The 14,902-nt window shown below is 45.1% G+C and overlaps 1 protein-coding gene across 1 annotated transcript in view; it reads right to left on the bottom strand.

Moving 5' to 3' along the window:
- LOC106560798 (potassium/sodium hyperpolarization-activated cyclic nucleotide-gated channel 1) overlaps positions 1-14,902 on the bottom strand; it is a 105,231-nt gene that overhangs the window by 73,485 nt on the left and 16,844 nt on the right. The gene's annotated exons all lie outside the window — the stretch shown is intronic.

Genomic DNA, 14,902 nt, shown 5'->3' with positions numbered 1-14,902 from the left:
ATCATACTTAAGTAGGGTTTTTTTCCACCTGGGTTTGTGGGAGATTATTTCTGAGTTAGTGTATGTTTCTACTCTGCGTCACGTTTTTTTTTTTTCGTTCAGTTTATTTGTGTATGTATTGCAAAGTTTCACAGTGAAAATAAAATGTGGAACGACACACATGCTGCACTTTGGTCCGCTTCTTCCTAGGACGACCGTGACAGAATCTCCCACCACCAAAGGACCAAGCAGTGTGCCCAGGAGAAACAGGAATGGACCTGGGAGGAACTTCTAGACGGGAAAGTACCCTGGAGTTAGGCTGGGGAGTATTGCCGTCCTAAAGAGGAGATTGAGGCAGCGAAAGCGGAGCGGCGATATTACGAGGCACTATACCAACCACGAGGCAAGTGTGAGAGGCAGCACCCAAAAATGTTTTGGGGGGGCACACGTAGAGATTGGCAGAGTCAGGGTGGAGACTTGAGCTAACTCTCCGTGCTTACCGTGGAGAGCCAAGGGGTGAACCAAAGCCAGTCAGAGAGTCAAGTGAGGAGCTCGACGCAAGATTCCGGAGAGAGGTGCTGGCGTGGGCGGGCGTGCTGAGGAGTGCGTCCTATGCTACCTCCCCACACTCACCCTGAGGTGTGCGTCATCAGCCCGGTTCCACCTGTACCGGTCCCACGCATCAGGCCTCCAGTGCGCCTGCCCAGTCCGGGGTGTCCTGTGCCTCCTCTCCGCACTCGCCCTGAGGTGCATGTTACCAGTCTGGTGCCACCTGTGCCAGCCCCACGCATCAGGCCTCCAGTGCGCCTGCCCAGTTCAGTGTGTCCTGTTCCTACTCCCCGCACTCGCCCTGAGGTGTGTGTTACCAGTCTGGCACCACCTGTGCCAGTCCCACGCATCAGGCCTCCAGTGCGCATTCCCAGTCCAGAGCTTCCGGCGACAGTTCCCAGTCCAGAGCTTCCGGCGACAGTTCCCAGTCCAGAGCTTCCGGCGACGTTTTACAGTCCAGAGGTTCCGACAACGTTTTACAGTCCGGAAACTCCTGAGACGGCCCACAGTCCAGAACCTCCTGAGAGGGCCCACAGTCCGGAACCTCCTGAGAGGGCCCACAGTCCGAAACCTCCTGAGAGGGCCCACAGTCCGAAACCTCCTGAGAGGGCCCACAGCCCGGAGCCTCCTGAGAGGGCCCACAGCCCGGAGCCTCCGGCGACGTCCTCCGGCGGCGGCCTGCAGCCCGGAGGCTCCAGCGGCGGCCTGCAGCCCGGAGCCTCCGGCGATGATCTACAGTCTGGTTCCTCCGACGACGATCCACGGTCCGGTGGTACTGAAGCAGAGGGATCAGCGGGCGAAGCGGGGGTTATGCCCGAACCGGAGCCGCCTCCTCTGTTGGAGGATCCGTGGGATAAGAAGGTTATGTGTACTGCACCAGAGTCGCCATAGACAGTAATTACCCACCTACCCTCCGTTTTTGTTTTTTGGGATGGTTTTGATGTTGTTTTTGTTTGGAGGGGGGTACTGGGGGGGGGGGGGGGGGGGGGGGGGGTACTGTCACGTCCTGACCATAGAAAGATGTTATTTTCTATTGTAGAGTAGGTCAGGGCGTGACAGGTTTTTTTTTCTAGGTTTTCTATTTCTATGTTGTCAGGTTCTAGTTTTGTATTTCTATGTTGGTTTTGTTTGGGATAATCTCCAATTAGAGGCAGCTGGTCCTCGTTGTCTCTAATTGGAGATCATACTTAAGTAGGGGTTTTTCCACCTGGGTTTGTGGGAGATTATTTCTGAGTTAGTGTATGTTTCTACTCTGCGTCACGGTTTGTTGTTTTTGTTCGTTCAGTTTATTTGTGTATGTATTGCAAAGTTTCAGAGTGAAAATAAAATGTGGACCGACACACACGCTCCACTTTGGTCCGCTTCTTCCTACGACGACCTTGACACTCAACTGTAGTGGATGATATAACATTTTGTAGCTCTTAGTCTCTACTTTTATCCATTGCAAAAAACACAATATAAAATGTTGCTACTTAAAACCGGTTTGTACCGGTCGGACACATGTATATATATATATATATATATATACACTGCTCAAAAAAATTAAGGGAACACTTAAACAACACAATGTAACTCCAAGTCAATCACACTTCTGTGAAATCAAACTGTCCACTTAGGAAGCAACACTGATTGACAATAAATTTCACATGCTGTTGTGCAAATGGAATAGACAACAGGTGGAAATTATAGGCAATTAGCAAGACACCCCCAATAAAGGAGTGGTTCTGCAGGTGGGGACCACAGACCACTTCTCAGTTCCTATGCTTCCTGGCTGATGTTTTGGTCACTTTTGAATGCTGGCAGTGCTTTCACTCTAGTGGTAGCGTGAGACGGAGTATACAACCCACACAAGTGGCTCAGGTAGTGCAGCTCATCCAGGATTGCACATCAATGCGAGCTGTGGCAAGAAGGTTTGCTGTGTCTGTCAGCGTAGTGTCCAGAGAATGGTGGCGCTACGAGGACACAGGCCAGTACATCAGGAGACATGGAGGAGGTCGTAGGAGGGCAACAACCCAGCAGTAGGACCGCTACCTCCGCCTTTGTGCAAGGAGGAGCAGGAGGAGCACTGCCAGAGCCCTGCAAAATGACCTCCAGCAGGCCACAAATGTGCATGTGTCTCCTCAAATGGTCAGAAACAGACTCCATAAGGGTGGTATGAGGGTCCGACGTCCACAGGTGGGGGTTGTGCTTACAGCCCAACACCGTGCAGGACGTTTGGCATTTGCCAGAGAACACCAAGATTGGCAAATTCGCCACTGGCGCCCTGTGCTCTTCACAGATGAAAGCAGGTTCACACTGAGCACATGTGACAGACGTAACAGAGTCTGGAGACGCCGTGGAGAACGTTCTGCTGCCTGCAACATCCTCCAGCATGACCGGCTTGGCGGTGGGTCAGTCATGGTGTGGGGTGGCATTTCATTGGGGGGCCGCACAGCCCTCCATGTGCTCGCCAGAGGTAGCCTGACTGCCATCAGGTACCGAGATGAGATCCTCAGACCCCTTGTGAGACCATATGCTGGTGCGGTTGGCCCTGGGTTTCTCCTAATGCAAGACAATGCTAGATCTCATGTGGCTGGAGTGTGTCAGCAGTTCCTGCAAGAGGAAGGCATTGATGCTATGGACTGGCCCGCCCATTCCCCAGACCTGAATCCAATTGAGCACATCTGGGACATCATGTCTCGCTCCATCCACCAACGCCACGTTGCACCACAGACTGTTCAGGAGTTGGTGGATGCTTTAGTCCAGGTCTGGGAGGAGATCCCTCAGGAGACCATCCGCCACCTCATCAGGAGCATGCCCAGGCGTTGTAGGGAGGACATACAGGCACGTGGAGGCCACACACACTACTGAGCCTCATTTTGACTTGTTTTAAGGACATTACATCAAAGTTGGATCAGCCTGTAGTGTGGTTTTCCACTTTAATTTTGAGTGTGACTCCAAATCTAGACCTCCATGGGTTGATAAATTAGATTTCCATTGATTATTTTTGTGTGATTTTGTTGTTAGCACATTCAACTATGTAAAGAAAAAAGTATTTAATAAGATTATTTCTTTCATTCAGATCTAGGATGTGTTGTTTAAGTGTTCCCTTTATTTTTTTGAGCAGTATATATATACAGTACCAGTCAAAAGTTTGGACACACCTACTCCTTACCCAATTTTTCATTTTTTTATTATTTTATACATTGTAGACATTACAACTAAGAAATAACACATATGGAACCAAAACAGTGTTAAACTCATCAAAATATATTTTATATTTGAGATTCTTCAAAGTAGCCAGACCTTTGAACGTTTCTTTTAGTGCAGTCACAGAAAACATAATGCACTCTGATGAAACTGGCTCTCCTGAGGACCGCCACTGCTGAAGAGGATAAGTTCTTTAGAGTTACCAGCCTCAGAAATTGTGGACAAAATAAATGCTTCACAGAGTTCAAGTAACAGACACATCTCAACATCAACTGTTCAAAGGAATCAGGCCTTCATGGTTGAATTTCCGTCAATTTCTGCAAAGAAATAACTACTAAATGACACCAATAATAAGGAGACTTGCTTTGGCCAAGAAACACGAGCAATGGACATTAGACCAGTGGAAATCTGTCCTTTGGTCTGATGAGTCCAAATTTGATGTCGTTGTGAGACACAGAGTAGCTGAACGGATGATCTCTGCATGTGTGGTTCCTACCATGAAGCATGGAGGAGGAGGTGTGATGGTGTGGGGGTGCTTTGCTGGTGACACTGTATGTGATTTATTTAGGCATACTTAACCAGCATGGCTACCACAGCATTCTGTAGTGATACGCCATCCCATCTGGTTTGCACTTGGTAGGACTATCATATGTTTTTCAACAAGACAATGACCAAACAAACATCCAGGCTGTGTAAGGGCTATTTGACCAAGAAGGAGAGTGATGGAGTGCTGCATCAGATGACCTGGCCTCCACAATCACCCAACCTTAACCAAATTGAGATGGTTTAGGAAGAGTTGGACCGCAGAGTGATGGAAAAGCAGCCAACAAGTGCTCAGCATATGTGGGAACTCTTTCAAGACTGTTGGAAAAGTATTGCAGTTGAAGCTGGTTGAGAGAATGCCAAGAGTGTGCAACGTTGTCATCAAGGCTACTTTGAAGAATCTAAAATATATTTTGATTTGTTTAATACCTTTTTTGGTTACTACATGATTTTAAATGTGTTATTTCATAGTTTTGATGTCTTCACTATTATTCTACAATGTAGAAAATAGTAAACATAAAGAAAAACCCTTGCATGAGTAGGTGTGTCCAAACTTTTGACTGGTACTACTATATATATATAGTATAGTGCATTCAGAAAGTATTCAAACCCCTTCCCTTTTCCCATATTTTGTTACGTTACAGCCTTATTCTAAAACAGATCAAATATTTTTTTCTACACACAATAAACAATATTTAGTCTACACACAATACCCCATAATGACAAATTGAAAACAGGCTTTTAGAATTTTAGCAAATATATTAAAAAACAGAAATACCTTATTTACAAAAGTATTCAGACTAATAGACTTGAAATTAAGCTCAGGTGCATCCTGTTTCCATTGATGATCTTTGAGATGTTTCTACAACCTTGATTGGAGTCCAACTGTTGCAAATTCAACTGATTGGACATGATTTGGAAAGGCACACACCTGTCAGTAAAAGGCACATGACAGCCCACTTAGAGTTTGCCAAAAGGCACCTAAAAGACTCAGACCATTAGAAACAATTTTCTCTGGTCTGATGAAACCAAGATTCAATTATTTGGCCTGAATGCCATGCGTCATGTCTGGAGGAAACCTGGCACCATCCCTACGATGAAGCATGGTGGTGGCAGCATCATGCTGTGTGGATGTTTTTCAATGGCAGGACAACGACCGTAAACACACAGCCAAGACAACGCACGAGTGGCTTCGGAACAAGTCTCTGAACGTCCTTGAGGGGCTCAGTCAGAGCCCAGACTTGAACCTGATCAAATATCTCTGGAGAAACATGAAAATAGTTGTGCAACCAGGCTCCCCGTCCAACCTGTCAGAGCTTGATAGGATCTGCAGAGAAGACTGGGAGAAACTCCCCAAATACAGGTGTGTCAAGCTTGTGGCGTAATACCCAAGACTCAAGGCAGTAATCACTGCTAAAAGTGCTTCAACAAAGCACTGAGTAAATGGTCTGAATACTTATGTAAATTTGATATTTCAGTTTTTAATTTGTAATACTTTTGTGAAAAATTCCAAATGTGCTTTTGCTTTGGTATTATGGAGTATTGTTATTATGGGGGCTCCCGAGTGGCGCAGCAGTCTAAGGCAATGCATCTCAGTGCTAGAGGTGTCACTACAGACCCTGGTTCAATTCCTGGCTGTATCACAACTTTCCGTGATTGGGACTCCCATAGGGCGGCACAGAATTGGCCCAGCTTCGTCTGGGTTAGGGTTTATCCGGGGTAGGCCGCCATTGTAAATAAGAATTTGTTCTTAACTGACTTGCCTAGTTAAATAAAAAAAAAACATCAAACACCTTTGGGATGAATTGGAACACTGATGTTGGGCCTAATTGCCCAACATCAGTGCCTGACCTCACTAATGCTCTTGTGGCTGAATGGAAGCAAGTCCCCACAGCAATGATCAAACATCTAGTGGAAGCCTTCCCAGAAGAGTGAATGCTGTTATAGCAGCAAAGGGGGGACCAACTCCATATTAATGCCCATGATTTTGGAATGAGCTGTTTGACAAGCAGGTGTCCACATACAGTGCATTCGGAAGTATTCAGACCCCTTGACTTTTTTCACATTTTGTTAGGTCACAGCCTTTTTCTAAAATTGATTCAAATGTTTTTTTCATCAATCTACACACAATATTTATTTTAAATATTTATTCATTTAACCTTTTTAACCAGGTAAGCTAGTTGAGAATAAGTTCTCATTTACAACTGAGACCTGGCCAAGATAAAGCAAAGCTTTACAGACAGTGACAGAAACAACAACACAGAGTTACACATGGAATAAACAAGCGTACAGTCAATAACACAATATAAAAAAGAATGTCTATATACAGTGTGTGCAAATGGCATGAGGAGGTAAGGCAATAAATAGGCCATAGTAGCAAAGTAATTACAATTTTGCAGATTAACACTGGAGTGATAGATGAGCAGATGATGATGAGCAGATGATGGTGTGTAAGTAGTGATACTGGTGTGCAAAAGAGCAGCAAAGTACATAAAAACAATATGGGGATGAGGTAGGTAGATTGGGTGGGCTATTTACAGATGGACTATGTACAGCTGCAGCGATCGGTAAGCTGCTCAGATAGCTGATGTTTAAAGTTAGTGAGGGAAATGTAAGTCTCCAGCTTCAGTGATTTTTGCAATTCGTTCCAGTCACTGGCAGCAGAGAAATGGAAGGAAAGGCAGGCAAAGGAGGTGTTGGCTTTGGGGATGACCAGTGAGATATACCTGCTGGAGCATGTGGTACGGGTGGGTGTTGTGAGTTGAAATAAGGAAGAACTTTACCTAGCATAGACTTATAGTTGACCTGGAGCCAGTGGGTCTGGCGACGAATATGTAGCGAGGGCCAGCCGACTGGTCGCAGTGGTGGGTGGTACAAGGCGCTTTAGTAACAAAACGGATGGCACTGTGATAGACTACATCCAATTTGAGTACAGTATTGGAAGCTATTTTGTAGATGACATCGCTGAAGTCGAGGATCGGTAGGATAGTCAGTTTTACTAGGGTAAGTTTGGCAGCGTGAGTGAAGGAGGCTTTGTTGCGAAATAGAAAGCCGATTCTAGATTTGATTTTGGACTGGAGATGTTTGATATGAGTCTGGAAGGAGAGTTTACAGTCTAGCCAGACACCTAGGTATTTGTAGTTGTCCACGTGGGTCAGAACCGTTCAGAGTAGTGATGCTAGTCGGGCGGGCAGGTGCGGGCAGCGAACAGTTGAAAAGCATGCATTTGGTTTTGCTAGTGTTTAAGAGCAGTTGGAGGCCACCGAAGGAGTGTTGTATGGCATTGAAGCTCGTTTGGAGGTTAGTTAACACAGTGTCCAAAGAAGGGCCAGATGTATACAGAATGGTGTCGTCAGCATAGAGGTGGATCAAGGAATCACCCGCAGCAAGAGCAACATCGTTGACATATACAGCGAAAAGAGTCTGCCCGAGAATTGAACCCTGTGGTAACCCCATTGAGACTGCCAGAGGTCCAGACAACAGGCCCTCCGATTTGACACACTGAACTCTGTCTGCGAAGTAGTTGGTGAACCAGGCGAGGCAGTCATTTGAGAAACCAAGGCTATTGAGTCTGCCGATAAGAATACGGAAATTTGACAGAGTCCTAAGCCTTGGCTAGGTCGATGAAGACGCCTGCACAGTGCTGTCTTTTATCGATGGCGGTTATGATATCATTTAGTACCTTGAGCGTGGCTGAGGTGCACCCATGACCAGCTCGGAAACCGGATTGCACAGCGGAGAAGGTACGGTGGGAAATAAAATGGTCAGTGATCTATTTATTAACCTCTTGACGGTCGCCTAGTATAGGGGGCGCTACAGCGATTTTTGAAAAGAAATCGTGCCCATTTTAAACGGCCTCCTACTCAAACTCAGAAGCTAGGATATGCATATAATTAATACTTGTGGATAGAAAACACCCTAAAGTTTCTAAAACTGTTTGAATGGTGTCTGTGAGTATAACAGAACTCATATGGCAGTCAAACCCCGAGACAGATCGTAACAGGAAGTGGAATTCTGAATTGCGGACTCAAATTCATCACTTTGCCTATAAATCACACCGTGAGCAATGGTTCATTGAGCACTTCCTATTGCTTCCACTAGATGTTCCCAGTCTTTACAAAGTGGTTTGAGCCTTCTACTGTGAAAACTGACACAATGAGAGTCTGTGGAACGTGGTCACGAGGAGGGCCATCACCATTATGATGCCGGCGCCCCTGGCTACCCTCCTCTTTCGAAACGTTTTGAAAGACAATGCAATCGTCCCGCTTGAATGTTATTGGAGCTCTGGTTGAAAAAGGCCCTAAAGATTTATGTTATACAACGTTTGACATGTTTGAACGAACCTAAATTAAAAAAAAATGCATTTTATTGAAAGAGGAGTCCCGCGGCCGGAACTTTTGGAGCAGCCTTCAGAACGCGCTAACAAGAACAAGCTATTGGGACATAAAGGATTAACTTTTTTGAACGAAAATACATTTGCTGTGGACCTGGGATTTCTGGAAGTCCTTTCTGATGAAGACAACCAAAGGTAAGGGATTATTGACAATAGTATACAAGAGTAGATTTGATATGCGATTGTTCCAAGATGGCACTGACCTGTAACGGTAGCCTATTTTTCTGAGTATCGCATCCCCTTTTATCGCAAAGTGTGATTACCCAGTAAAGTTATTTTTAAATCTGGCATTACGGGTGCTTTCAAGAGATATTCATCTATAAATCTTAGAATGACAATATTACATTTTAAAAATGTTTTCGAATAGTAATTTAGTAAATTGTAGCGCTGTTTCACCGGAATCCATTTGAGGGAAAATAGTTAGTCAACGTCACGCGCCGATGTAAAATGCTGTTTTTATATATAAATATGAACTTTATCGAACAAAAGAATGCATGTATTGTGTAACATGATGTCCTAGGAGTGTCATCTGATGAAGATTGTCAAAGGTTAGTGCTGCATTTAGCTGTTTTTTGGTTATTTGTGATGCATGTGGATGGTCGGAAAATGGCTATGTGGCTAATTTTACGATATACTCCTCTAACATAATCTAATGTTTGCTTTTGCTGTAAAGCCTTTTTGAAATCGGACAACGTGGTTCGAATCAGGAGAGATGTATCTATAAAACGATATAACATAGTCCTATATTTGAACAAAAAAATTATAATAATTTTGTTATGCTAATGGTGATAGGATTTTTTGCTGGATGTGGGACGGAGCCCGCCCAGAGGTTAATTTGGCTTTCAAAGACTTTAGAAAGGCAGGGCAGGATGGATATAGGTCTATAACAGTTTGGGTCTAGAGTGTCACCCCCTTTGAAGAGGGGGATGACAGCGGCAGCTTTCCAATCTTTAGTGATCTCGGACGATACAAAAGAGAGGTTGAACAGACTGGTAATAGGGGTTGCAACAATGGAGGCGGATCATTTTAGAAAGAGAGGGTCCAGATTGTCTAGCCCAGCTGATTTGTACGGGTCCAGGTTTTGCAGCTCTTTCAGAACATCTGCGATCTGGATTTGGGTGAAGGAGAAGCTGGGGAGGCTCGGGCAAGTAGCTGTGGGGGGTGCGGAGCTGTTGGCTGGGGCTGGGGTAGCCAGGAGGAAAGCATGGCCAGCCGTAGAGAAATGCTTAACCTGTTATGGCTAGGGGGCAGTATTTTCACGGCAGGATAAAAAACGTACCCGATTTAATCTGGTTACTACTCCTGCCCAGTAACTAGAATATGCATATAATTATTGGCTTTGGATAGAGAACACTCCAAAGTTTCTAAAACTATTTGAATGGTGTCTGTGAGTATAACAGAACTCAAATGGCAGGTCAAAACCTGAGAGATTCATTTACAGGAAGTGGCCTGTCTGACCATTTCTTGAACTTCTTTGCCATCTCTATCTTTTACAAAGGATCTCTGCTCTAACGTGACACTTCCTACGTCTTCCATGGGCGCTCAGAGCCCGGGAAAAAACAGAATGTCATCATCCCAGCCCCAGGCTGAAACACATTATCGCCTTTCTCAAGTGGCCGATCAAGGGACTGTGGGCTTAGGCGTGTGCCCTGGCCGCCCCCGTCTTTGTGATTTTTCCTCTGTTTGCCGAAAAGGAGATTCCCGGTCGGAATATTATCGCTTTTTTACGAGATAAATTGCATAAAAATTGATTTTAAACAGCGGTTGACATGCTTCGAAGTACGGTAATGGAATATTTAGATTTTTTTTAGTCACCAATTGCGCCATGCGCGCGACCCTGATTTACCATTTCGGATAGTGTCTGGGACGCACGAACAAAACGCTGCTAATCGGATATAACGATGGATTATTTTGGACCAAACCAACATTTGTTATTGAAGTAGCAGTCCTGGGAGTGCATTCTGACGAAGACAACAAAAGGTAATCAAACTTTTATAATAGTAAATCTGATATTGGTGAAGGCTAAACTTGCCGGGTGTCTAAATAGCTAGCCCGTGATGGCTGGGCTATGTACTTAGAATATTGCAAAATGTGCTTTCACCAAAAAGCTATTTTAAAATCGGACATATCGAGTGCATAGAGGAGTTCTGTATCTATAATTCTTAAAATAATTGTTATGCTTTTTGTGAACGTTTATCGTGAGTAATTTAGTAAATTGTTAGCAAATTCCCCGGAAGTTTGCGGGTTGTATGCTAGTTCTGAACGTCACATGCTAATGTAACAAGCTGTTTTTGATATAAATACGAACTTGATTGAACAAAACATGCATGTATTGTATAACATAATGTCCTAGGTGTGTCATCTGATGAAGATCATCAAAGGTTAGTGCTGCATTTAGCTGTCTTCTGGGTTTTTGTGACATTACATGCTAGCTTGAAAAATGGGTGTCTGATTATTTCTGGCTTGGTACTCTGCTGACATAATCTAATGTTTTGCTTTCGCTGTAAAGCCTTTTTGAAACTGGACAGTGTGGTTAGATAAAGGAGAGTCTTGTCTTTAAAATGCTGTGAAATAGTCATATGTTTGAAAAATTGAAGTTTTTGTATTTTTGAGGAATTTGTAATTCGCGCCACGCCTATCATTGGATATTGGAGCAGGTGTTCCGCTAGCGGAACGTCTAGATGTAAGAGGTTAATGACATTTTCGATTATCATGGATTTATCGGTGGTGACCGTGTTTCCTAGCCTCAGTGCAGTGGGCAGCTGGGAGGAGGTGTTCTTGTTCTCCATGGACTTTACAGTGTCCCACATTTTTGGGGAGATAGAGCTACAGAAAAAGCTAGCCTTTGCTATCCTGACTGACTGTGTGTATTGGTTCCTGACTTCCCTGAACAGTTGCATATTGCGGAGACTATTCGATGCTATTGCAGTCCGCCACAGGATGTTTTTGTGCTGGTCAAGGGCAGTCAGGTCTGGAGTGAACCAAGGGCTATATCTGTTCTTAGTTCTACATTTTTTGAAAGGGGCATGCTTATTTAAGATGGTGAGGAAATTACTTTTACAGAACGACCAGGCATCCTCGACTGACTGCATGAGGTCAAAATCCTTCCAGGATACCTGGGCCAGGTCGATTAGAAAGGCCTGCACGCAGAAGTGTTTTAGGGAGCGTTTGGCAGTGATGAGGGGTGGTCATTTGACTGCGGACCCATAGCGGATACATGCAATGAGGCAGTGATTGCTGAGATCCTGATTGAAAACAGCAGAGGTGTATTTGGAGGGCAAGTTGGTCAAGTTAATATATATGAGGGTGTCCATGTTTACAGATTTAGGGTTGTACCTGGTGGTTTCCTTGATAATTTGTGTGAGATTGAGGGCATCTAGCTGAGATTGTAGGACTGCTAGGGTGTTAAGCATATCCCAGTTTAGGTCACCTAACAGAACGAACTCTGAAGATAGATGGGGGGTCAATGAATTCACATACGGTGTCTAGGGCACAGCTCGGATCTGAGGGTGGTCTATAACAGGTGGCAACAGTGAGAGACTTATTTCTGGAGAGATTCATTTTTAAAATTAGAAGATTGAACTGTTTGGGCATAGACCTGGAAAGTATGACAGAACTTTGCAAGCTCTCTCTGCAGTAGATTGCAACTCCCCCTCTTTGGCAGTTCTATCTTGATGGAAAATGTTGTAGTTGGGTATGGAAATCTCAGAATTTTTGGTGGCCTTCCTAAGCCAGGATTCAGACACGGCAAGGACATCAGGGTTGGCGGAGTGTGCTAAAGCAGTGAGTAAAACAAACTTAGGGAGAAGGCTTCTGATGTTAACATGCATGAAACCAAGGCTTTTTCGATTACAGAAGTCAACAAATGAGAGTCCCAGGGCCTGGGTTAGCCTCCACATCACCCGAGGAACAGAGGAGGAGTAGGATGAGGGTACGGCTAAAGGCTAGCAAAACTGATTGTCTAGTGCGTTGGGAACAGAGAATAAAAGGAGCAGATTTCTGGGAGTGGTAGAATAGATTCAGGGCATAATGTGCAGACAGGGGTATGGTGGGGTGCGGGTACAGTGGAGGTAAGCCCAGGCACTGAGTGATGATAAGAGAGATTGCATCTCTGGACATGCTGGTTATACTGGGTGAGGTCACCGCATGTACAGTGGGACTAGGGGCTCCGCAGTAAACTAAAACAATGATAATTATCCTAAACAACAGTATACAAGGCATATTGACATTTGAGAGAGACATAAAGCGAGGCATAAAGAAATCACAGGTGTTGATTGGGAGAGCTAACTAAGACAACAACAGCTAATCAGCTAAGACAACAACAACAGGTACAATGGCGATGAATGGGCAGAGAGGGTCGGTTAGCTACACACAGGGCCTGAGTTCGAGGCTAGGGCCGACAGATAAACAAAGGTAAACAAAGTGGAGTACCGTGATAAATGAACAGTCCATCAGGCATCAGCTATGTAGCCAAGTGATCATAGGGTCCAGTCTACAGCAATAGATGGAACAGGGAAGCCGCGGGGTAGTCGTTGCTACGCTGGCACACGGGAGACACTGCGTTTAAAGTTAGCAGTCCGGGGTAAGTAGAAGCGTCTGCTCCGATGTCCGGCAAAGGCCGGTTGAAGGCACAGCTGATGGAATTGCATCTGCGGACCAGTTGTGGTGGTACAGCGGGGCACGGTGTCGACGAATGGACCGGGCTAAATGGCAAAAGAGGTATTGTAGTTGTGGTAATTACGTTTGCTAGCCGGGAGATGTGCCTGGCTCAGGGCTAGCTTCGGGGCTGGGTCACTCAGTGGCAGCTAGCTAGCTGTGATGATCAATGGTCCAGGGTTTATGGCAGGAATCCGGCGTTAGGTCAGGGCTCTGTGCAGGCCAGTCAAGTTCTTCCACAATGATCTTGACAAACCATTTCTGTATGGACCTCGCTTTGTGCACAGGGGCATTGTCATGCTGAAACAGGAAAGGGCCTTCCCCAAACTGTTGCCACAAAGTTACAGGCACATAATCGTCTAGAATGTCATTGCATGCTGTTAAGATTTCCCTTCACTGGAAATAAGGGGCCTAGCCCGAACCATGAAAAACATCCCCAGACCATTATTTCTCCTCCACCATACTTTACAGTTGGCACTATGCATTTGTTCAGGTAGCATTCTCCTGGTATCCGCCAAACCCAGATTCATCCATTGGACTGCCAGATAGTGAAGCGTGATTCTTCACTCCAGAGAACACGTTTCCACTGCTCCAGAGTCCAATGGTGGCGAGCTTTACACATCTCCATCCGAAGCTAGGCATTGTGCATGGTGATCTTAGGCTTATGTGCGGCTGCTCTTCCTTGGAAACCCATTTCATGAAGCTGCAGATGAACAGTTCTTGTGCTGACGTTGCTTCCATAGGTAGTTTGGAACTCTGTAGTGAGTGTTGCAAACGAGGACAGACATTGTACATGCTACGCACTTCAGCACTCGACGGTTCCGTTCTGTCAGCTTGTGTGGCTTCCCAATTCGCGGCTGAGCCGTTGTTGCTCTTAGATGTTTCCACTTCATAATAACAGCACTTACAGTTGACTGTGGCAGCTCTAGCAGAGCAGAAATTTGATTAACTGACTTGTTGGAAAGGTGGCATCCTAAGAAGGTGCCACGTTGAAAGTCACTGAGCTCTTCAGTAAGGCCATTCTACTGCCAATTTTTGTCTATAGAGATTGCATGGCTATGTGCTCGGTTTTATACAGCTGTCAGCAATGGGTGTGGATGAAATAGACGAATCCACTAATTTGAAGTGGTGTCCACATACTTCTGTATATATACTGCTCAAAAAATGAAGGGAACACTTAAACAACACATCCTAGATCTGAATGAAAGAAATAATCTTATTAAATACTTTTTTCTTTACATTGTTGAATGTGCTGACAACAAAATCACACAAAAATAATCAATGGAAATCCAATTTATCAACCCATGGAGGTCTGGATTTGGAGTCACACTCAAAATTAAAGTGGAAAACCACACTACAGGCTGATCCAACTTTGATGTAATGTCCTTAAAACAAGTCAAAATGAGGCTCAGTAGTGTGTGTGGCCTCCACGTGCCTGTATGACCTCCCTACAACGCCTGGGCATGCTCCTGATGAGGTGGCGGATGGTCTCCTGAGGGATCTCCTCCCAGACCTGGACTAAAGCATCCGCCAACTCCTTGACAGTTTGTGGTGCAACGTGGCGTTGGTGGATGGAGCGAGACATGATGTCCC

The sequence above is a fragment of the Salmo salar genome, chromosome 01 (genome assembly GCF_965601325.2).
Source record: "Salmo salar chromosome 01, fSalSal1, whole genome shotgun sequence".
NCBI lineage: Eukaryota > Metazoa > Chordata > Actinopteri > Salmoniformes > Salmonidae > Salmo > Salmo salar.
Note: the sequence above shows the minus strand (reverse complement) of the source record. Positions and strands in the feature narration are given on the sequence as shown.